This window comes from Falco rusticolus, chromosome 8 (genome assembly GCF_015220075.1).
Source record: "Falco rusticolus isolate bFalRus1 chromosome 8, bFalRus1.pri, whole genome shotgun sequence".
NCBI lineage: Eukaryota > Metazoa > Chordata > Aves > Falconiformes > Falconidae > Falco > Falco rusticolus.
The window spans coordinates 53,463,065-53,488,228 of record NC_051194.1 but is presented as its reverse complement, the minus strand read 5'-3'; positions in this window follow the sequence as shown (position 1 = coordinate 53,488,228).

The following is a 25,164-nucleotide window of genomic DNA, read 5'->3' as shown; positions in this document are numbered from 1 at the left end:
TGAGGAATAGTTCATCCAAAATACCTCTTCATCACATTTATAACAAGGTGTTTGGATACTACTGTAATGATTGTGTAGAATGGCAGCCTCTATTACCTGCCAGGAATGAACCAGACTGTTGCAGTCATTGCTTGTATGCGTTAAGTAACTAGAACCATGTGCACTGTAGTACTGCTCTTTGTTCCAGTGGTCGTGGTGTGCTGAAATTTAGAAAAGCATTTAAATGAAGCATTTGCTTCCAAATACTCCTACTGCCGATTACACCTTATTCCAAATAGGGCCAAGATGTAATCTGCAATGTAAAGTTGTGTCTAAGCCTGTAGTGAAGCAGAATAAACTCCCATAAAGCATGGGAATTGCAAGCTAGGTGTGTTAGCATCCTCAGTCTTTTACTGTAGAGTCCTACCTCACTGCAGGTTGCTTTAAAGTTTTGATAATTCATGTTGAGTTATACCTGAGATGACAGGGAAATTCTTTGCTAAGAGATGACATTTTTCTCTTTTTTTTTAATTATACTCTGAGTATAAATATTTCAATAATAAAGATGGTTAATTAATATTTTCCCTGTGTTGGCTGCTTGACTCGCCTCTCTTGCTTTGCCTTGTAGTGATGCTCATTAGCCTTCTGGCCACATGGGTAGAGATGTATAGATTTTTGTTTTATTCTGTGGTTGGTTTTGGGTTTTTTTTTACTGTAGAGTCACTTAGGGAGTACATGTTAATGGTGTTGGGCTCAGCCTTGGTGCTTGCAGGCTGCTGTCCTTGTAGTTGTGGTTAGATCTGTGAGGCAATGGAGCAACCGGTGAGTAAGCTACTGCCCAGAGCATATTCACTGCAGGGGGGGGGGTTACAGCTGGTTTAAGTCACTTGGCAAGAGAGTCGTTGAAAAGAATAAGTAAGGAACAACCAGCTGTTGCAGCAGTAAATTTTCAGGGGAGGTGTCTCAGTAGATCTGTCTTGAGCCAAGGTGGTGCAGCAGTGCTGTCAGCTGAGTGTCAGTTTTGGAGAACCTGTGTGGTCTGGACAGAAATATAGCTCTGAAACCTGGATCTAATGACTTCAGTGGAACTGGGAAGCAGTGATTTAAGTAGGGGACACACTTGTGTCCTTGTCACTAAAGAGAACAGCAAAGCCAGAGCTACTGGCAACAATTGGGCTGAAAAAGCACGGGGGACAAGAAAGTGCAGTGTGGTCACACAAGGGCTGGGGTAAAGATGGACACAACGTCCCTTCTTCTGTCTTATTGCTGGACTGTTCCAAGTGATGTACTCCTGTTCAGAAAGCTGTGCAGGTAGCAAGGATAGCTCAGTGACTGCTGATCACAGAGGAGCAAATTCGGGGCATAGCAAATAAGAAAAGTAAGAGGTGGTGCAATCACTCCTGTGCCTTGTTAGGGGCTGGACTTGGGGAGAAGCAGGGCAGTTAGTAGAGCAGGAAAGTCACAGGAAACAGAGTAGGTTTTAGTGGTGTTTGTTTTTTGGTTTTGGTTTTTTTTTTTTTCTTGTTTCATTTATTTCCTTGCAATGAACTACTCTGAGGGACTTGATCCAGTAAGGCGTTGAACCAGCAGCAAAATTTGTGGTGACTTGTTGAATGTGGTTTGGACCTGGCAAAAACACTTGGATCCTTTGCGGTTTTTGCTATTGAGCATCACCAACACCCCTGATAAAGTACCAAAACACCCTTAAAATACACAGATGTGTCACCTGTTTTGGAAGAAGCTAAGACTGTGGCAAAACTTTTGCAGTACTTGACAGTCTTTAGCCTCCACAGTTTTATAAGAAATCTTACCAGGGTGGGACTTCCAATAAGCCTCTTGGTAACTTCTGCTCCAGCAGTGCCATAAACACCTCAAGCTGTCCTCCTCTGGAATATTTTGCCTCCCATAGCTCCAATCTCCATCAGAACTGAAATATAGAAGTACTTGTATGTGTGTTTAATGCATGCAACATTTAAGACATTCAACAAACACCACAACCTTTTTAAAGCAGTCTTCTAAATTAAAGGCTGTAAGATTAATTTAAAAACGAAGAAAAAATCCTTGTTCTTTTCCTTTTCCAAAGCTGAATGTTAAGTGCAAATTATTTTTTTAATGAGTTAAACCTGTCAAATTTAGTCAGTTACCTGAATGAATTAAAATATTTGCCTATTTAATGATTTGTCTTTTGTCCTTTAAAACATCTATTTATAATGACTATTTATAACTTTATTTTTTTTAAGAAAATAAAATACAGAATTAATTCCAGACGGCACCTCTTACGTTGAGGAAAGTAAAATTATTTCTAATTTTACACTTGAAAATTTGCTAATACTTTGCATATTTTTGTTCCAGTTAATTATTTACTGGTAATGTATATTGCAAAAAATATTATAAGCAAAAATGGTAAAGGAAAATATCCTTGGGACAGAACTCAAGATGATAGGTGAAGTAAAATCCAAATATTTGGAGGTTATAAAGTTATATTTTTTTAATTAAAAAGTGACTTTTTTTTTATCACTTCTGGGAGGTTAAATCATTCCATGATCTCTCTATTTTTAATGCAGAAGCTCACAGCTGAATTATGGAGTATAGGAATGGTTTATAGATGTCAGCAGATAAGAGTAAAAGCAGAACATTAATATTCTTAGGAAAGTTTATTATTCATTCAGGCAACATGACTTTCCCTCCCCCCACCCCCGCCCCTCATTTTTTTTAAACCACAATACCTATGGTTTAGGATATAAAACCAAATTTGGGGATTTTTTTTTTTAGACAGTTATAAATTGAAATTAATTTTGTTAGTGTTGCATTTTATTGTGGTATATTTTTATCGGTTAACTCATTAAAAGTCTGACTAGAATACTTGCAGTCCTGCCTTTTACAAGTAAACAGGTATTTAAAAAAGTACTATTATTTCCTGCAAAGCCAAATGTAGGTCTGATAATCCTCACTTATCTGTACTAGAGTGATTTGCACAAGAACACCAGTTGATCTTTTATCTTTGTGTTTTCTTGTAGGAACTTAAAAAGGAAGTCAATGCAAATATGACAGCAACATTAAAATGCTGTAGAAATCTCTTGTACTTGCTTAGTGAGATTTCAAGATTTAATATGTCTAGGTATATCATTTTTCCCTGTTGTTGAGATAACACAACATAAGCTGCCACAGAGTTTGATTATTTTTATTTTTTTTCTATTTGTGTGAACCTGTCACTTGTGGCAGCGTGTTTTGGTTTGGGTTTGGTTTTTTTTTTGTGTGTGATATTGCTTTAATTAAAAATGTAAAGGAAACTGAACTATTAATAATGAATATTATATATATGTTTTTATTGGCAAAAGTATCCTATCCATTTTTTTCAGATTATTGCTTCTGCCATTAAGAGCAATTTAATTTTGTTTTATTATGGCAAATACCTAAGACGATATTTGAGTTCACACTTGTTAAAAATGCTATGTGTACATAATTTCAGTAAGAAACATTCTATTACAGAAGTATTTCTATTCCTCTTCTTTAGTTACGTGAGCCATACTTTTTAAGGAAACTTTCATTTTGAGCCAAATTCCCCACTAAGCAGTTAGGAAATATTTCTCCTCTCATGTGTTCATCCTCCACTGGCATGTGTGAGAGCCTCCAAGGAATGCCGCAAATGACGTGACAAATCTGCTTGGTCTCATTCTTTGTCCTTTCTAATTGATGGGACTTGCTCGACGTGACGCTGTGTAGCATCGCTGCCCGAGAGAAACTGGCATGACTTGCAGAGCATGCGTGCTGCTTGACACAGGGTCTGGGGGGGTTACCCCCACGCGGGGGTTCGGCAGTCTCAGTTTCTGATGGTCTGCTTCCCTGCTGGTATTTTTTTTCCCTGAAACAGCTTCCATGCTCTGGACAGAACTGCTGTTAGGGCATTGCCACTTGCTTCCATGGCACTTAGCACATTCTGTGACATGTTTCCCTAGCTAGACCATAGCTGCCTTCAGAAACCAGAGCTGTGCAAAGAGAAATCAGCTTTTGGGCAGAGGGGAGCCATTCCTTAGGGAATACTGAACAGCAGGTTGAACTTTGGCTTGCAGAGATACGTGGGCTGCCGAGTTACCTTTGAAACTCTTCTGGCTGCATGACCTTACTGCTGGCGGTGAGGAAGTACAGCAGCGACACTGCGGGGCCAAGGCAGCGGGTCAGTGTCCGACAGGCTGTGCGCCCCTGTGCATCCGCATCAAATAACAGCGAATGGGCCAAAACTCTGCAAAGTGATTTCTCAGTGCAAGGAGAGGTGCCCTTGAAAATACTACAGTTGATACATTTCTCCAAGTCTATTTGTCTTCTAACTAAGCCTGCTTTCCTTGACTTTTTCTTGAGTTTAGCCAGCTGTTTTTCTTTCTGGCGCTAATTTTGACTGGATGCTCAGATGCCTAGTAACTTTGCCATTTCAAATATTCGTCCATGTACCACTTAGGTTTCATCTCATGCTGTGAAAAAAGCTTTCAGAATGGCTTCCTACAGGTGTTGAATAATTTAGATGAAAAATGAAACTTGCCGAATGCCACAATCAGTTTTAAGTATATAGAAGAGTTGCTGATAAGAATGACCTTTTCAGAGAAGGACTTTTCAGGGAGCTTCTCTTCATCCATGCAGCTTGTTAGAGACTTCATTCATCCCTTTAAAATTAATAATAAAGATTAAGAATATCTTATTGATGCACTAGTAAGCCTTGATAAAGATTTATAATGTTATTAATAACAAGATTAATAAAAATAACAAGCACTTGATCATCAAAATAAAGAAATCTTTAGAAACAGTTACTTTGGACATGGACGCACTTAAGTTTCTAAAGTTGTCCTGAAGTCCATCTTCTCAGCATTTGGCATCTTGGGTAAATAAAGTTATTATGTACTGTAGGAAATTCTAATATCACTGCCAGCATTTCTCCTTAGACTGTTTCAGGATGCTTATGATATTTAACAGCAAAAATTCACTGAGGGTTAAAGGCAGAGATCTCTGTTCCAATTTTTAAAATATGTTTTTCAGGAGGGATAAATGGTCTTTTTAAACACAGTTAATAAACTGTGATATGGACATTTTACTCTTCTATTTTAAAATGTCTAACTGAATATGGCTTGAAACTAGCCTTCATTAAAAAAAAACATTCAAGACATGAATATAAGCCCAAACCCTGTGACATAATTGCTTCTGTTGCTTTGGTTTGGAAAGGATGGATGTCACTCACCTATGTAACTACATATAGTATATATCATTCATAAATGCTCCTGATATGTTGCAGTGGTTTTTGTCTGTTTGTGGTTTTTTTTTTAAAAAAACCCACCTATTCATAATTAGAAAGTGGATCTACAGTTCCGTCAGAGCTGTGCAAGACAATAATCCTCATTTTAAAAGCGTCTACTTTTAACTCACTTTTGCATGAAGCTTGCCGCTGTGCTCCACTTAAAGAATAAACCAGAAATTAATCTGAAGAAGCAATCTGTCGTAAGCATATCAGCTTCTATAGTATGTTATGGATTTTAAAGAGATTTTAAGCTACATTATAAAACAAATAATACCCTTTTTCTGAAAGAGAGTAAAGGGAAAAAAATGGTCTTTAAATAGTGCTGTGTTGTCATGAAATATGTGCTTACCCTCAGGCAAATCCACTTTTAATAATACCCATGTTTTTATAACATGCTGCCTTCGTGAAATTTCTCTGCAGTCGATGAAGCTCCACCGAGGTGAAAAGGTCTGTGCTGATGGATGGGGTTGTGAGGCCAGAGCCACTTTTACCAAATTTATCTGCCAGATCCTCACTGAATCCATACAGTGTGATGAAAGGGGCAGCTGGAAAATCCCCTGCTCCCTTTTCTCTGTTGAAACGTAGGTACGGCATCCTTCAAACTGTTTAATGGGTCACATTCCTGCCTGGGTGACGGCTTTTCTGGTGAATAGAAGAGGGGGAAAATGTCAGTGATTATGTTTCTTCTAGATGCTTTGAGGTCTAGGGATGAAAACGAGAACTGGAAGGAAGAGGTGTTGAGATATGGTGTAACAACATCCCACGTGGGGAAACACAAATTTTAGCATTCACCAGCAAACACGGGGAAGGAATACCCTTAACTGAAAAGCTCAACATACTTTTTTTAATCTGGGGTAGCTACCTATGTGGAGACAGATGTGACAGGGAAGTGTTTACACTACCACAGCCATATGGTGGCTTGAGGGAACAAACAGCTTTACGTTTCCCAGAGCTGAAATTCAGCCATATGATTGTGCAGTAAAAGCACGTAGCATTGGTAGGGAGAAATGAGCTTGCTTTTAAAGGCATGTTGAATTAAAGGTATTGTGAAATTAATGAACTGACCCTTGAGTCAGGGAAAGGGAAAAGGAAAGCAGAAATGTTTGTCGCCTTGGTGCTGGGAAAAAAGTTACCATGACTATAGGTGTAATTAGGTGTAATTTTTAGTGTTATGGTTTTCCTTTCTGCTCCCCCCCCCCGCCCCCGAAGGTTTTATTTTAATGCCTTTTGAGTTAGGACCAAATATGAGTAAATCATAACACCTGGAGTCATGTGTGTTAGGTAGAAGTCAGCTGAGGACACCACTGAAGCGGATGGCTATGTGTCAAATATTTGTTAGGCCATTTCAATAACATCTTATCTTCATCAGTCAATATAAGGGATGTCTAAATTCCTTCTCTGGCTTCATTATCCTGGGTCACCTTATTTTATAGATGGTTTGTGACAAACAGTTAAGACATGGAGAGATGCTCTTGTCCTGGCAGATGCTCTGGGGTGTTCAGGTACCGAAGTGCCAACAACGCTGGGTTCTTCACTTACGCACCGCAACTTGTGCACAAATCTCACTTGCCAGAGTTGTTCTGTGTTATTAATTGGATAATTAATCTGTATTTTCCCCTCTCATTTGCAACCAGAGCATTTTACAATGAAGAATTGTGCCATTATCCCATGGCTCAGGCCTGAGCAGGCTGTTTGTTACCACTGAAGTAGATAAGTACCCTCAGCCAAAACAAAACCTAAATCTTCTCTCTGCTGAAGCTGCACATGGTAGTAATATTTCCATGTGAGATGTGGGAGTCACACTGCAGACCTCTATAGGTGGTTAAGGCCAGTGAGGAAGATGAGTTGTTGAAAAGTAAGAATAATATAGTATTTCTTATAATTAAAAAAAAATAAAAATCCGGTGTCTTTAATATTGGCAATTGTGTGATTAACATGAATACAATCCTACAATTCATTTGCAAACTATAGTGGTGTCCGGGTTTTGGCTGGGAGAGAGTTAATTTTCTTCCTGGTAGTTGATATAGTACTATGCTTTGGATGTAGGATGAGAGTAATGTTCATAACACACTGATGTTTTAATTGTCGCTGAAGAGCACTTACACTAAGTCAAGGACTTCTCATCTTCTCATGCTGCCCTGCCTGTGAGGAGGCTGGGGGCACAAGAAGCTGGAGGGGACACAGCTGGGGCAGCCGACCCAAACTGGCCAAAGGGATATCCCACACCATACAGTGTCATGCTTAGAGAATAAACTGGGAGTAAAGCTGGCTGGGGGCTGCTGCTTGGGAACTGGCTGGGCATCGGTTGGTTGGTGGTGAGCAACTGGTTTTCATTTGCATCACTTGTTTTTCTTGGGGTTTACTTCTCTCTCTCTTTTTGTTATTTGCCTTTTCATTACCATTTATTAGTATTTATTTTTACTATTAAACTGTGGTAATCTGAGCCAGCCCACGAGTTTTCTCACTTTTACCCTTCTGATTCTCTCCCCCAGCCCACCGGGGGGGAGTGGGGAAGCCGCTGCGTGGGGCTGAGCTGCTGGCTGGTGTTAACCACAGCAAGCAGCAATGTTGGCCAGCAGGAATCTTGTAGAGGGTGGTTTAATCTGCACTGAAGGTCGATGAGATTCTTTGCAACATGCATGCACACGCACCCCCTGCTACCTCTGTGCCTACCAGGGATACAGACATGGCTCCTCTTGAATATTTTCCTCTGAGTTTGGGCAATGAATCCTCTCCTGCTGGTGACTGCTGTTGCTCAAAATCATAGGGAGCCCACTGGAAACATTAACAGGGCTGTGGTGTGTTTGTGCTTCTGATGGTGTCCAGCTAGCTCATAGGGGTGAGCTGCCAAGTGCCAGTACAAGTTTGGGATCTGGGTGGGACGTGAGGTAAAACTGGGAAGAATGGCTGGCAAATCTGGAAAAAGTCCTTGGCACACCCAGCTCAAGGGGTATATCTGCTCTCTTTGACCGTAGTGTAGCATGTAGACATCAGTGTGTTACCTGTGGGTGCTCAGGTGTGACGTTGGCATCCTGGTTTCAGCTGGGATAGAGTTAATTTTCTTCTTAGTAGCTGGTGCAGTGCTGTGTTTTGGATTTGGTGTGAGAACAACGTTGATAGCACACCGATGGGTTTAGCTGTTGCTGGGTGATGTTCATACTAAGTCAAGGGCTGTTTAGTTTCTCAGGCCCTGCCAGCCAGAGGGCTGGAGGGGCACAAGAAATTGGGAGGCGACACGGCCAGGACAGCTGACCCGAACTGGCCAAAGGGATATTCCGTAACATATGGTGTCATGCTGAGTACGTAAGTTGGGGGAAGAAGAAGGAGGAGAGGGCGGGGGGGAAGGGGATGTTTGGCATTATGGCATTTGACTTCCCAAGTCACTGTTACGTGTGACAGAGCCCAGCTTTCCTGGGGATGGCCGAACACCTGTCCGCCCATGGGAAGCAGTAAGTGACAGCTGCCTTTAGCTTTGCTTGCATGTGTGGCTTTTGCTTTACCTATTAAATTGTCTATCTCAACCCATGAGTTTTCTCACTTTCACTCTTCTGATCCTCTTCCCCATCCCCTGTGGACGCAGTGAGGGAGCGGCTGAGTGGGGCTTAGTTGCCAGCGGGGGTTAAGCCATGACCGCTGGCCAGCAGTGCTTGTTTCCCTTTTAATCTGGCTGGAAGGACAGATGCTCTTCCTTCCAGTGTGGATCCTGCCCTAATTACTGGGTGCTTGTGTTGGTATTAAACTCTGCTGTTGTGATATGGGTCAGAGGGTTTGCACAGAAGGCACATGGTTTGGGAATTAATTCCAATTTTTTTTAAATTGGCTCTTGTCTATCTTAAGTAAGATCCGATGTCTGCATTATGGCTGACTGCCCTGTGCCAATGTTTGAGAAGTGAAAGGATTCTTCATGTTTCCTTCTGCAGAAATTCACCCTCTGGCAGTTTTTCTTTCACCGCTCGCTCTCTGTGCTGAAGCCCAGTCCCTCTCCATTCTGACCCTCCTCCTGCGCCTGGAGCTATGGCTCTGGAGACCCCCATGTGGCTGCATGATGGGAAGCTCTTTTTCTCTTTCATCTTAAATGGTCATAAGGCCAAACTCAATCCAGTATTAGAGAGGTGATGTCAAATAAATTCAGACAAATATTGAAAGATAGTGGGTTTATCCATGTGCTTGCTCTTTTTATTGCTTCCTTTACTATAACAGATGAAGCAAGCAACTAAAGAATCTACCATTTGTATTTTAGCTCTAAGACTTCAGCTGTAAAAGATCTGATAGAAATATTCTGATGCAATTGAAAAAAGATTCAGTTCTCTTAAAATTCTTATTACAGACAGTTGCATCTCTAATGTCTCTGTCTTTCAACTTCTGCTTAATATCATATAAATCAAGTAGCGTTATGACAGTGACTGAAATATTATGGGACTATGGGTCCAAGTTGTTAGCATACAGTATTAGAAATAGGATAATCTGATTAAATTCTAATATAAAATAAATTGTGTTTGCAACTTATTAAGATTCTGTTTCTGGGCTGATAATGTTCATCTGTAGCATCCTTCATAAGTGACCTTTCATGTGCAGCTTGATTTAATCAGCAACATAGCCAACTGGAATAAAAGAAGCAATAATGGAAAGATATCTGTGATTGTAACTGTATATCTCTGAATATTATTTTCACTGATTTATTTACTTAGTTCTTCTGCTTAAGTCTCATGCCCTTGACCACGCAAATACAGTTTGCACAGTATGTCTGATCTCTGCGTTAGGAATATGCACCTGGAGTTAGGAATATGCACCTGGAGTTAGGAATATGCAAACGGAGTTGAAAAGCATCAGCTGGTCCTGATCTGTCCATGCTGCAGTATATACATTGTCCCACTTCAATGGTTTTCTAAAGATGATGCTTTTTGAAAAGTTTTTCCACCAAAACCACTGAAACTCCAGGAGCATGGCAATGATAATTTCACTAAAAAGGACTTCCCAAGTGGTTCTCATCTGAATACTCTAAACCTGGAAATTATGGTGGGTTATTTCTAACCTGTGATCCTTTTGACTGAAGTGCCTGCCATCTACACAAACTTGAAGCTTAATGGAAGCCTGGTGAAATACAAATTCAGATATGCAAAATCCAGTAGTTGTCAACACGCCGTGTGGGTAGAGCCCAAACACAGCCGATGTGCCCACGTTGATATTCAGCTTCTTGCACTGACAAATAATCATTCCTTCATAATTTGTAGAGCCACGTAACAGGATTCTTTGGCAATTCCCCTGCCTATGCCAATTGATGCAATAGAAACTTTTACTATGTCAGCAACATTGACATAGCTGGTAACAATGAACAATCACCACTTCTTTTCCTAGTTCTATTTAGAAAGACTCTGCACTGACTTGGGAGGAAGCAGAGTTAAGACCTCATCTGTTATGGGAATTTCCAAGCAATTCTGACTATTTGGATAATGTACTTGTGACTTTGTTACATACTCTACAAAGGAATCATTGGTAGGAATGGCTGGATTCAAAGAGTGACAGTCATAGCTAAATCTAATTATAAATATTGAAATTCTGTTTCAATATCAGTAAATTAGCTTAGCTAGTGAAGCTAAAATCTGACAATACATATTTTTTTAAGAAAAAATCAGTCTTTTTGAAGGTTTGTATTAGATAATATCCTTTTTTATCATGATCTTAGTGTTTTTTCCAGATGCCCATTTTGTCAGCTCCATCACACCCTGTTTGTTTTAACTTATCATATCTCAGGTTAAATCTATCATATCAGCTGCAGTGATCAAAAAGCTTAGTGCCTGAAGCCAGTTATGAATGCCACTGTAGCAAAACTGTCACCACTGCTTATTCAGTCTGGGGGGAGGGAAAGCTTGCTTGAGATGTGCAGCCCAGTCAGTCTAATTTGTTATTTCATTCAAGTCAAGGTAATTCTTTTTTTAGCTTTAAAATCTTTAATTTTTTATAATAAAAATATACAGTAGTCAACGTCTCATATTTGAGTAGAAAACCCATGAGTGTATGTATTTTTTCAGTAAAAAAAACCGTCTATGAAGTACACAGTTGAACATCAATGTGCAGATGTCACATTTTTCATGAACTTTAGGTGACAACTTATGTTTAAGACAAAAGAGAAGCCCATGGCTGCTTATGTTATCCATCTACATTGAAATTTGAAATCTACAGTATTAAAATCTTTTACAGATCTTGTATAAAATACTTAATGCCAAGTGTATAACAGCTACTAAAACTACCTTCTTGATGTGACTGGAAAAAATACTGTTTATTTTATCTACCACTGGATCAACCATCTGAGTCAAAAATAGCTTATGCCTGTAAAATTTCATGTGAATATACGTTCTTTCTGTTATTTAAGTATATTTCATTTGGTGTGGTGGAGGGCAGCAGCACTGAGAACACCAGTTCACATCTATTTTATTTTACTCAAATCGGAAAATAAGAAAAAAAAGCTCTGAGAAACTGAATAATTTGGAGAACCTTAGTATTGTCCTCAAATACAATTTTGGCTGATGACTTCATACCCTCCTGTTTTCCTTCTGCTTTTCTTTTTTTTTTTTTTTTTTTTTATAGAAATGACCTCCTAGGATGAAAGTTGACTGGCATAAAAATGTGTCCTGCTTTGATATCAGAAACACCTGGTTTTGCCTGGTGCTTAACCTTATTTAGAAAAAAAGAAATGAAATGAAAGTCCGCAAAGAATAAAAAAAAAAACCCTAACCCCATTATACCTCAGGTTTACTTGCAGTTTACAGAACAGCCTGACTTGATAATGTGATATCCAACTTCCTGCTAAAACTGGCAATCAATATTTTGAGTACAGCTATAAATGTTTACCAACATCTACTCTAGCCAGTTTACCTTTTGTTTCAGTTTAATTAGCTTATGCAAGATAAGATCTCAACTGACAATGTAAAATTATTTTGTGATGTTAGAACCCAGTGACAGTATTAGTATAAATACACAGTACTTGGCGCACCATTTGTCAGAGTTAAGTTCTGCTTGATAGGATGGAAACCTACATCTTTTTCTTTGAGAAATGAAAAGCTATTCTGACACACTAAAGCAATCAGTTGAACAGCAATATATAAATGGTCCAGATTACTCTCCTCTCCCTCTTCCCACCCAAATACAAGTGCTTACATTGTTAGTCTCTACACATGAAACTATTCCTGATTTTGATCATTTGTTAAAAACCCTCGCTCCTGGATCTGTAATTTTATGCCTAGATTCTGGGGTTTATCATACTCTGCATTTTTTTTTTCATCCTTCAGTTGTTATAATATCCTTTTCTGTTTGTTCTGCATTTCTATTACTTCACCTGCTTTTCTTCCCAAGAGCATCATCTTGATCCTATTGAAATGTGAAGCAAATGACTTATTTATCCTATGCCTAATAGGCAGAAAAAGTCTCTTCTTTTTTTGATGTTTGTCATACAGAAATATTCAGTTGAAGAGCCTTCCCCAACCCCACCCTCACCCCCATTTTTTAGTTTCTTTACACTAGCCAGCTCAGTGTGACTCTGTGCATTTGTCTGTTACCCTTGCAACTTCAGTTCTGGTGGCTAGTGTTTTCTGTTACTAGCAGTTTCTCATTTATCCCTTTTTTCTTTCTTGACATAGTTATTCACTCACTCCTGTCTGAAAAGTCTTCCCATACTATAAACTAAGCTACTATTTTCAGAAGCTGAGGAGTAGGAATTCCAGAAAGAACTTTCATGTTTACCTCTTCTGCGATTTGAATTCCCAAGTCTGGATATCCAGCCTTTGTAAACTAAGATAACTAGTTAATGAGCTACTTTCATTTTAATGTAATGTCCTAAGACTTAGTTGTATTTCAGCTGTGTGCAGCACAACTGCCCGACAGCTAAGCAGTGTCCCTCTGCCCTGATATGAGATGCTGCCTCCTACCCTACTCCATGCTGTGATTCTGTCCTCTGGAAGCTATATGTCTGGTTTCAGTTGCAATGCACCAAATTGAATCAGCTGAGGTAGATCTAACTAGTTTACGTGAGATACTGCGTGATGCGGTTATATTTTCCTGGTCCTATACTGATAAGACTACGTGTGGATATTTTTGGCTTGGAGTTCAGGGCACCCTCTTCACCACTTAATAAACAGTAATATTTAAAGATTAAGTGCAGCTATTTAGATTCCTGTCAGTATTTAATTTTTGCTGCATGTCTGTCTCACAAAGACATGCGTTACTTCTGTTAGTGGAAACAGGTTGTGAATTTGTCTGAGGGATCAGTGCAGATCCATCCAATGTAGCCTGTAACTGCAGCAGAAAAACAGCATTGACAATGAGACGTGAATGCTTGAATAAGAATAGGAGATCCATGGGGAAGGATCAGTAAAATATTGATTTTAATTAGTCCTACTGATTTCTTAAACCAGCATGCAAACTTTCTAATGAAAAACTGTATAGTTTTTGAGACTACTTGTGATATAATCTGAATAAAACCAGGCTTCTCTGACCATTCCCAGCCTGTAACTTACCTGCAGGCTGCAGGACACAAACTAATGGTTTAAAAGCAAACAAGGTGCTGGGTACTACAGGAGAGAAATCTGAAGATGAGCTTTGCAAAATCAAGAGGACTAAAGAATTTTTCCATAGTCGATTAACTATAAACTATGAAGTGTGTTTTCAAGAAATGTGATGGCTTTATTTGGTGGTGCTGTGGCTGAAAGCCATAGTAATGAAATTAGGCAGCCAGTGATGCACTGAAACAGAACAATAAAGCTTGGCCACATTAAAAACCAGAATAAACAACCCACATAGTTTTTAAATTTGGCATATTTTAATTCTGGTGTATTTGAAAGGCTTTTATCTGTAGATGGTGGTGATGATGATTAACATGTGGGTCATTACTGGAAAGCTGAAGAAGTAATGGTCCATTTTTAAATTTATAGTTCAGCTCAGCTATTATGGACAAACCAACAAACCCTCTTAACTCCTGCTGAAGCCAAAAGCGTAACATGAAATCCTGATAGGGATAAAAGTAGGAATGTATGGAAGCTGGTTGGCAGGTTTAGCTTTATCCTGCCTTAGATGCACTGGTTTGGTAGTTTACATTGTTCACATATTCTTGTTAAACTTAATACTTGAAATTTATCAGCCTTCTTGCATTCATAATTAATATATGCTTTTCGAGGGTTGATTATAATGTGACGCAAAAAAATTAATGTGGGAAGTAAATATGGCTCAAGAGAAATTTATTTTTAAGCTTGAATGAATATGCTCCTCCCTTTCCCACCTCTCCCCTTTTAAATTATTTTGGTCAATTCCTCAGCTACATTGGTGCATTCATCAGAGTATCTAAAGAATTCACTATTGTACAAGACCATGCAGTCTGTGTGAAAAATACAATACTCCATCAATTTGGCTGTTACATTACACAGATGTACCCCAGCTATTGTAAGATTATTATATTTTTTAATAGTGTTCTTGGTTTGCTAATGTCTCTGCAACTTGTTTTGTGAATAGGAAAATGGATAGTCACATGAAAAATTCCACTCCTTATATTTGTTTACAGTCCACCACATAAGACAAAATGTTTTCCACCTAAAAATGACCCAAAATAATTAGGAACTGGGCAAGCTTTAATTTTTTTCCAGGAAATAAAAATTTGGCATTTTTTAGTGTTATTTCCTGGCAACAATCTGTTGTATCTGCACATCTGTATTCTTCTATTTAGGTACAATTTATGTGTTGTCATTTATTTTTCAAAGTTTGCAAATTTCAAACAGTCTCCTTGAAATATTCCGCTTCTTTTCTGACTTAGTGGAGATAAAAAGAGATATTTATTGCCTGACATGACACATTAAGAAACCTTTGGAAATATATTGACTGAGGTTGCTTTGCAAAATAGCTTGATAGCTCTTCCTTTGAAAGTACAGGAAGAAGTAGATACTATCACGTTGTTCAGTGGAATAACTCATTAATAAAGTATGTTTAAAGTGGAATGAGCCCTTAGGTTTGGTTGTAAAGGAAGCACTGTAACTGTTTTGGAAAGGTACGTAACAGTATTGTTGTTGTTTCTAAGGTAAGGAAAGACCAAACCTATTATTTCTGTTGAACCTGATTTCTACCGGGATGTTAATAATTCTGATTTATTTCTGTACTCTTGAACATATTCCTTTAGCCCCCAAGACAGGCAGGTGGAGCTCCATTTCCTGCAGGATGAACTATAACTTTAAAACATTTTGCTCCTTTGCACTTGTCACCCATAGGTTGCATTCTGTAGATGTATGTGAGCAAACTAGGGAAGGATTAGGCAATCTTTCATCATTTACAAGCAACATGACGTTACCCTCTGCTGTGAGTAAGTGGTGGTGGAGAACTGACAGCTCTGAATTAGGGTACTACCTGGGGAAATCCCACGCCCTCCTCACTGTTATTAAAACAAGAATATCAAATGCAGTGCTTGATTGCCTGACTTTGAGGGGTTTGGGGATGCTTGGGCTTAGACCAGAAGTGACGGGGCAGTAGCTGGTGATCTTCCAGACTGCTGCAGAAGTGATGCTCCAGAAGTACAGTGCTTAGGAGAGTGCTAGTGCATAGACCGGAGCAAGTGGACACAGACGGAATGTTTTGTGGATTCACCGGTATTGATGGGCATCACTTGGCTTGGAGTGCAGAATCAGCATTTCTACAAGGAAAATTTGTAACGAGGCGTTGTCCTTGCCTGAGCCACTTAGAGGGACTGTTGCCTTAGTGGAAGGGCAGTCTTTTTCCTTTTATTCCATTTTCCTTTTCTATGATGTTATTGTTTTAATTAATCTTCTTAGCCCAAAGGGAAGTTGGGATATAAAGGCAGCTCTTATGTATTGAGGAGTTTGTTTTCCCATTCAGCATTACAGTAATTTCCTTCTGTTGAAGCCAGTAGTATGTCCCTGGAGTTATTTCCATGCTGAGCACCTTTTGCATGTGCCTTGCTGCGACCTGTATCTTCTAAGTAAGAAAAAAAGAAAACAGCCTATGTTTCCATTCAGAATGTTTTACCGCCCATTTTCATTCTGGTTTATTTCTTTTAATGTTCCTACCTTAAACCTTTATTGGCTGAGTGGTATGACCTTAGTTTTTCAGTGAATTTAAACGACATGTTCCCATTAGATTTTGTGACAGTAATTTGAATTTTTATTTTACAATGTAGATAATCTAAATGTTAAAGGTGGTGGTGGTTGGGGGGGTAGTAGGAAGGTAGAAGAAGTCAAACTGAAGCTTTCTCCTTAATAAGAAGGTCTGCCTAAGTGCAAAAAACAGATAAATATTACAAATGCAAGAAGTCTGAAGTCTAATATAGAGGATGTCAAAGTGATTAAAGTAATCTTGGAAGTTATTAAGAAAATCATCATTACAAATAAGATATTTTAATACTAATTTGACCTACTTAAGTCTTGCATTAAAAAAAAGCTAGACAATGCAAAAATAGGCAAGATATTTCTGCCTATATGGTATGCTTATTACCTTCTGCCTTTAAACTTTTCTTTTTCATGAAAACTACATCATAAAGAAATAAGACAGTTTAGATGATCCCTCACTGTTTTGCTGATTTTTGTGAAGCACAGAGGATAGACACCCTCTTCTGTTAGTATCAGAAACTGTTGGGTGTGTTTGGTGCAACAAGCAAGCATTTAAGTTGTAGTAGAATTCTGAAGAACATTACAAATTCTGTCTTCATGGATAATGTGAAAATTGGTGCCACTCTGTTAGCTTCATCTGGTCCATGACGCTGGAATTGTTGCCCTCGAGAGTGTTCTTCCTTGTTTCTGCTCACATTTTCCTTTTAAATTCCTGATCATGAAAGGCCCTGGAGACATGCATGAAATATGCCACTTTGGATAAATGTCTCAAAACCATGGGAAACCAAAAAAGCAAAGTACTGACCAAAATACTTCTGGTCAGTGATTCTTGCATGGATATGTAGGAAAAAGAAGTGAACACGTGACTTGGGGGTGTGTGTGAAATGGTATCTTAATATTGCTGTTCTCTGTTAAAAATTCACCCTGCTTATCAGCACAGGCAGAGAAGTTCTAGAGAATACCTTCTCACAGATATACAGCCCCAAAAACAACTGCTTCCCACTGTGGAAGTATAATACTGGATGATGTGCACAACACTTCACTCTGCCAACAGCTGCAGGAACAGCTAGAGGAGCTGCAAAGTGTGCAGAGCTGGCTTTTCTGCAAGGAAAGGTCGGGAGTAATCTAGGGAGGGCAAAGGAGGGTTGTCATCAACTTTGGGAGGAGCTGGACTATAAAACATCATACTTTAAAATATAAATACTTAGATTCTCAGTGGAGTACAATAATCTATATAAAAGTGAAACTTTTCCTGGCATAAATTTTAATTTTATAAGGTACTGGGATGCTAGGAACTAGAGCTTTCACATATGGAAATGCAATGACATTTAACTCTGCAGGGTGCAGGAAAAGTGAACAAATAAAGGACACAATGTTTTGGGGAATGGGGAATAAATACCTTTGTAAATGGGTAGTAACTCTTTTGCATATTTTAGTATAAAACCAATTTGGCTGGGTTTTCATGGAGAGTGTGATATTTCATAAAGTTATTGAATTGAATATTTCACAATAAGGTATTATTTCCTTTCTTGACTATGCAATGTGCTCTGACCAGTGTATTAATATAAAACCATCACAGGTAAGCTGCACACTGTTGGAACTACTTCCATTATCACCATAACAATGGTCCATAATGATACTCTCCCTTTATATTAGAATTCAAAACACTGAATAAGCTACAAGAAAAAAGTTCAAGGGGTTTTTTTAGGGGGTTTTTTGGTTTTTGTTTTTTTTGTTTGGGTTTGGTTTTTTTTTTTGTGCAGGAGAAAAGAAGGATGTCCAGAAAATATTCACAGGGAAAGTGAGAGGGATGGTACCTATTATTAGAAGTGCAGTTGAATATGCATCAGTATAGGTTTATGCTGGATTCACACACACACACACATACACCCCATATCTGACAGAGGAAGAATCTGGGAAGTGCTAAATACTGTGCCATTAATACCTGGCAAATTAACAACAGCTAGCAATCTTATTGGCTATAAAACTGCTCTAGCAGCAGTAGCTTTAACTCTTAGTAGACTATCCTGAGCATTCAACCTGTTCCCTGAAGCGGAAGATAGGGATATACTTCAGTACAGATCAAGAAGACCTAAAGCCTTTTGGAAAAAAACCCTGTTCCCCTTGGAAGGGACAGATGCTGAAAAAGGTGCTCTGGTCTCTAGGCTGCTTCTCCTGAGCAGTAATGGGGCTCAGATTTGGGTACCAGATTTTCAGACCTCTGCATGCAGGGCTGTGTTGAACCGGAGGTGTTTTGTGTCTGTGATCTTTGTCCTCCATTTAATTTTTATGATGATAATATGCTTCAGCTGCCACTTGGAGAGCTCACTCAAAATTTCTTGGAAATAGGTATCATGGTGCCACAGCACACAAGATTGGAGAGTTCTGCTCAGCAGCAAAACATTGAGGATGTTCAGGGTGGTGTGGAAACAGTGGTACCCCTGACTGGGGGTGTTCTGGGGTCCTCTGTCTGTGCTGTCATCTGAAGGTCAAATAATGACCCAGAAATTTAATACAGAATAATCTTTTATTCCAAAATCTGTGTTGTCATCTACAATCGAAGATACTAATATTGGAAAAAGTCTAAATATTATTCATCATAAAACTTTTACTTGCGTTATTGGGGAAAAAAAGCCCCATAGCATGATATTTATCTGCAGGTAAGGGTTAGAAGAAAAACATTCTCTGAGGCTTTTTTTCCTTTGTGCCTGCAATTACACCTATCTTACCTCTAAAGGAGTACATCTAGCTTAGTGGCATTAAAGTGTTACATGAAAAAACAAAGATTATTGGAAAGGCTCGCTTTAGACTGAAGGAAGAACTGTCTTCCAATTCCTTTTCCTTCCCCTTCTCTCCAAAGCCAGCCAAAAAAATGTGTATGTCTTGTATGTATGCGTTATATATACATATGTATACAGTTATGCACATTCCTAAATATACATATGTACGGGGTAGTTTGGCCTAAAATTATCGTTGAGCTTTTCTGGACAGTTCTGAAAAAATTTCATCACGTGTTGATTTTTTTTCTAGAGGAAACAAATCGTAAGTGAAGAGTAAGGCTGCTAAGGCTAACATCGATTGTAGGTGTTGTTCTAAACCTCAGTGCTGACTGTCAAAGAACATGCTGGAATGGCTAAAACCTTGAAAGTCTCTCGAGCTGTTTGCCCACCCTGGTTAATGCTCTCAGCTGCAGGCAGGGTTGAGTGCACACCGCTTGCTCACACAATAGCTTTGCAAACGTGATTTGCAAAAAAATACACCTTTGGAGCTGCTAAGCCCCTGGGCTGTGCCCTGCATGGGCATCACTAGTAGGATCCTGAAAACCCAGTGCTGTGTTAGCAGCACACAGAGCTGCTGAGCATGTTTGGGCAGGAAGGCCAGGATGCTCTTGAAGCAGTCCCTCACCGTGGCTGAAAGCACCTAGATCTTTGTAGTGACTTGCTGAAGGATGGTACCCAGCAATGAAAGAACCCAAATATGCTGGTATTTGAAAGCTGTTGAAAACAGCTGTGATTCTTAGCTCTGCTTATCTTGACTACTATCCTCAAATCCGGAAACTGAAGTTGAGAATTGTGTCCTCGGTTCTTAATTAGTTTGTGAATGTAAGGATGTTCAAAGCCAGGTAAAAGTATCCTTATGAAATGGTTCATAAGATGATGTGGAAATCTCAGGGTGGAAGTTTCTTCACCTTGTTTTTCCTCTTGTGAAAAGATACTGACAGGTGCCTGGTGGTCCCAGATGCTGGTGGAGTTCTGTTGGTGGCAAATCTGTAGGAACAGGAAGAAGCTTCATTCTTATTTAATTTCTGGGGTATCAGCACGGGAACCTTGGGTGTCTGTTGACTGGAGTTCCTCACCACACAGAACCGTGTAAAATGGAAATTTTCTCCATTCATTTCTCCACTTGCTCTACTCAGGGAGAAAATGGTCATCATCAGGGTACACTGCACGCTGTATGATTTCTACACTTTTTTTTCCCCATGTCATGTGTGGGTTTTTCTCTTTAACCAGGATTCATGGGAGGCCGTTCCCATACGATATGTAAATCGTTCCAAAATTTCAGAGATAAATCTCATTTTCTAACAAGTTTCTTCAATGACTTAGCTGAATTTAATCTCATCTGGGCTTGTTATTGTTCTTTAATAACAAAAATAAAAAGCTGCTTTCACTGGACCAAAAAATTACCTGTTGTATATAAAGATATAAGCAGATACCCAAAGACAGGGAATAAATGCTGCAGGTTTTGTGATCTTTCCTACAGAATGTTTGTTAAAGTACTAATTTTTTTTTAAGTAGTTACATGCATCTATCCCCAGACAATTATTTGACTTAAAGATTTTGTTTCTGAAATGTCTCAAGTTTACAGCATGAGGTAATTATGTTTGAGTCTCTTAGGGAAATGAACTTGTAGTAATGTGGGAAAGAGAACTCTAATTTGATTATCAGGCAGAAGATCAAAAGACTTCTACTAACACAGAAGAAAGTTGCTGGCTGCTTGGCAATGGCTTAGAGTAGGAAACTGGAAGAAATGGAAATCTTAGACCAAAAGACAAATTCTGAAAATGCCTGTTAATAATATAACTTTAATTATTATTTTCTAGAATTTCCTAAAATGTATTTGCAAGTTTTATACATCCATAAAACATACACGTGAAGAAGGTTGAGTAATGCATCGAGTTAGGCATTAATTTATTTTTCCATTTTAAAAGTCTATAGGCACAGGCAGGACCCTGTCTGTGGGAACAGCAAGAGGGCAGTCCTAAACCTGAAGGAGATGCATTCTCTAGCCCATATGCTGGTGTCGTGTGAGATTACCCTGTTGCTAGACATGTTTCAGATAGCTGGCTATCTTCTCAAATTTAGAAATCTAATAGAAGTGACTACTCCATAACCTCTGAGTAACGTTTTCCAGTATATGTCACTGGATACAAAGGGATTGCTGTATACAGCATGCATTTTCTTCACTGTAGATGTGCATCTATTATTTTCTGACATTCTGCGAATTCAAAATCTGCAACCATTTAGATACTCTTTCTCACTGGTGTCTTACACACTTAATGAGGGCTATTGTCTTGTATACATCACTGGTGGTAACAAAGTTGCCTTGGGGAGTATTGATTTGAAAAATTTAGCACTTCCCTCGGCTGATAGAAGTATCTAGATGTTAACATTGCTGTTCTTATCTTGCGCTATGAAATTTAAATGTCCGCAGTATTTAATTCAACTTATCAGTTTAGAAATGAGTTGGCTGGTATTACAGCTCAGCATAACTTTTCTCTGGCTAGGAAATGTTTCAAGAAGTTAATTGGTTAAACAGTTTACAGTCTGATCACTTAACATTGGTCAAATATGGCATCAGTATAGAAAAATTTGGTATGCGCATCTTTGAAGAAAACATTAAGGTTTTTCTCTACATAACCTTAAGCCTAACTGTACTTTTACCTTGGCTTGAGACTTTAAATTTACAACAGCTCTACTTTTTTAAATTTTAAATTGCTTTTCCCCAAAATACTTTGCCTTTTTATTTATCATATGGTACCAGTCCTTGTTTTTCTTCCTGGATTTAATGACAAGCCTCATTTATAGAAGTTATTAATAAAATGGCAGCATCTGTCTTCTCCCAGACTTGTTGAGCATTTGTTCTGGCAGTGTCCAAGTTGTCTTAGAGCAGGCGCTTGTTTAGGCTGCTGAAGGCTGCCCAGACCACCAGTGCAATCTGCACTCTTCTTTTGCAGTGTGATAGTAAAGATCTTTAAAAATAAATAATATAAAAAGAGAAATTAATCGCTTTGAAGATGAGGGAGCAAAAAATTTTGGACCTTATAAAAACAGCAGTGATAAATTGTCACATTGTCTGTTACGTGGAGAACTCAAGAAAGGACAGGAAAAAAGGGGAATATTTAATTCTTGAGCCTGTCTGAAGTCAGACCTATTTGAAAATATCATTTCTTTTGAAGAGCAGTGAAATCCAGGGAAATACTCATGGAACAGAGACGTATTGTTACCTTGTACTATTTCTTAAACCTTTACTGGTATCTTTGATAGAGAACTCTTTTGTTTTCTGAAACCAAACTTCACTTATAAAAAATTATTTGTTTAAAACAAGCTGCGTATTAAAAAAAGAATAGCATGGACCATTTTTGTTGCTGAGGGCTAAAGAAATCTTTCAGGAGCCTTTAGCAAGTCATCCATTAACAAACGCCTTAGTGTCATCTGATAATGAGCAGCAGAAGTCTCTCAGCTGCAGCAAATACTGGGCAGGACAGAGAGAAGGGACGTGGACAGCCAAGGGTCCAACACTGCTGCTTAAAAGCAAAACTGCCAATGTTGTTATCTTCCACAGGGCAGCCCCAAAAGCTGGCTGTACTCGGTAATGTTCTCTGGCTTTTGCTGTAATCTGGAGCAAGATGGCATGCTGCAAACCTTTGGGAGCAGTTTCTCACTTTAATCCACAAATAAAATTTCTTCCCGCTTACATGTGTTGCTCTAAAGGCTTGAGCTATGGGATCTCAAGCATGAAACCTCAGTGGTGTGGGTTATTATTCGACTGTGACCAGTGCTGAGGCTAAATTGCTTTAATTAAAGGCTACTCCAGAGTAAGCTGCTAGTATTCATTACTGCAAGATTAAAGTTTGTTTATTAGGTTGTTATTGATGGAATCAAGCCAATTGATCGGGAGCAATTCAGAAGTGAAATAACTGTGTCATACAAAGAATGAAACAATTTACCGGTAATGTCAATAAAATGTATGGATTGAAATAATAAGATAAGGCCAATTTAACTAAAAGTGGACAGCAAAGATATATTGGGAAGCTCAAACTTTTAATCGAATGTGGTCCAACAGCCCCTGTGGATGCACAGCTCTCGTATCTAAGGTCAGCTGTCCAGAAAGCTCCAAAATCTTACTGGCTTTGCTGGTGCATTGGGGATTGTTTTGGGACCAGCGGCAGCATGCTGAGCCGCATGCTGAGTCAGGTCCTTTGCACTAAAAATCTTTTTGTTGGTTGTGGTGGAAGATGATTTGCAGCCCAGCAAGGCACTGGAGCAAATGCCAAACTTGAAGATGGCACATGCCGGCTGGAGCCCTGAGCTGGCTCGGCAGGGATGCAGGAGGTGCTTTTCCTTGGATGGAGGGTGCCATAGGACACAAAGGATATGGCAGGAGCATGAGATCTGGGCTCGGTGCCAGCACCACCCTAGCCAGAAGAATGACTTCAATTGGCCTGTCATTCAGTCTGCTCTCTGTTCCCATTTCTCACCATGCCATCTGAGAAGACAGAAAATTAGAAAGCAGCCTGTAATTTTATTTTTATTGTTCTTTCCTGTTCTTCAGAGAGGACTCTCGTGGTCTACCTGCGGGTGATCTATAATTAAAATGTCATATTCCACATATTTTTGAAGCCATCTGGCTGCGTTGCAGGGAAGGGAGGAAGGTGGGGCTGGGCTGGGGGACAAGGGGACACGTTGCATGAAGGGCCGCTTTCTGACTGAGCCCAAGTTGGGATATTTGTTACCTTCGCTGATGCAGGGAAGCTGTGTGCTTACAAAGATTTCCAAAAAGCCTTTGCTTGTTCTGACTGAATAGTGTCGATTTTGACTAGCAGGCCTCCTGATGTGCTTTAGAAAGATATAGTGGGGAAAAAAAAAATACCACCCCAAAAACTGTATTTTCTTTTTACCGTTCCTGGTGATTAATATGAGTGGCTTTTCACAATCCATTTCCAATTAATTTTAGCAAAGGGAGCTCTGCTGGCCCTGTATATGAACTAAACTTCATATTAAAAGATTATTTAAGGGATTGCAGGCTAAGGATTGAACACAGAGCTTAAGCTCCAAACTAGCCATCATGTGAGTCACCAGAAACCACAATTCTTCTTCAGCATGAGTCATCCTAATGATACACTAGGAGCCAGTGGAGCTTAGTGCCTAATCCCCCCTGCCACCAAACCTGCTTCTCTCTAAACCTCCTCAAGGCGTACCTGGCCACTGGTTGCTCTGAGGGTGGCCAACAGCCGCAGCCATGCCTGGAAGAAGACTGAGAGAGAGGCTGCAGCATGAAACATGTTTCCAGCTCCCAAGTGATGTAGCTGGAGGGGACCGTAAATGGGTATTTCGGTGCTTTCCATTTCGGAGCTGGGACTGGGTGAGCAGTAGTTGTTCTGCAACCCATGCTAACTCCCTAAGATCAGAGACACCTTTTGTCTTTTTAACAGAGGGAGAAGAAATATTTTGCTCACCCCCTTCTTCAGCCTCCTTTGAATACCTATGGTACAATTTTATACCATTCTTGGTAAGGAAAATAAAACTGTTACTGCTTATGAGAATGCTGTCCTTACTGTCACAGATCTACTATTATTCATCCTCTTCCCTGAGCTATAATGTTCTCTACAAATAAAGCTGGTGTCAAAGAGCAAGAAAACTTTTCTTTAAATTGCATTTTGATAATTTTATCATAGGAAGCCCTATGTATACTGGGATTTAAAAGAATGGGAGTTAACAGTTAAACTTTTGTAAGCTTAAGTGAGAAGCAGAAAAAGGAGGAACATGTTAATCAGCACTATCTCCTGTAGTTTTATTCTGCTAATGGCTGAGAGGTACTACAATGCTAAAACAGCTGATTCATTCTTCCACTTTTATTCACTGGATGCACTAACAGCTGCAGAATATGATGCCACGTGCTGGCTGCTGCCTGTCTTGGAGTCAGGGTGGCTGTGGGGAGCTGTTAGGATGGTGTTGAATTGAGTCCAGTAAGCAACAACAGAAAGGGAAGAACAGAAAATTTTGGCTTCTGCAGGTGTGCGTGGGCTTA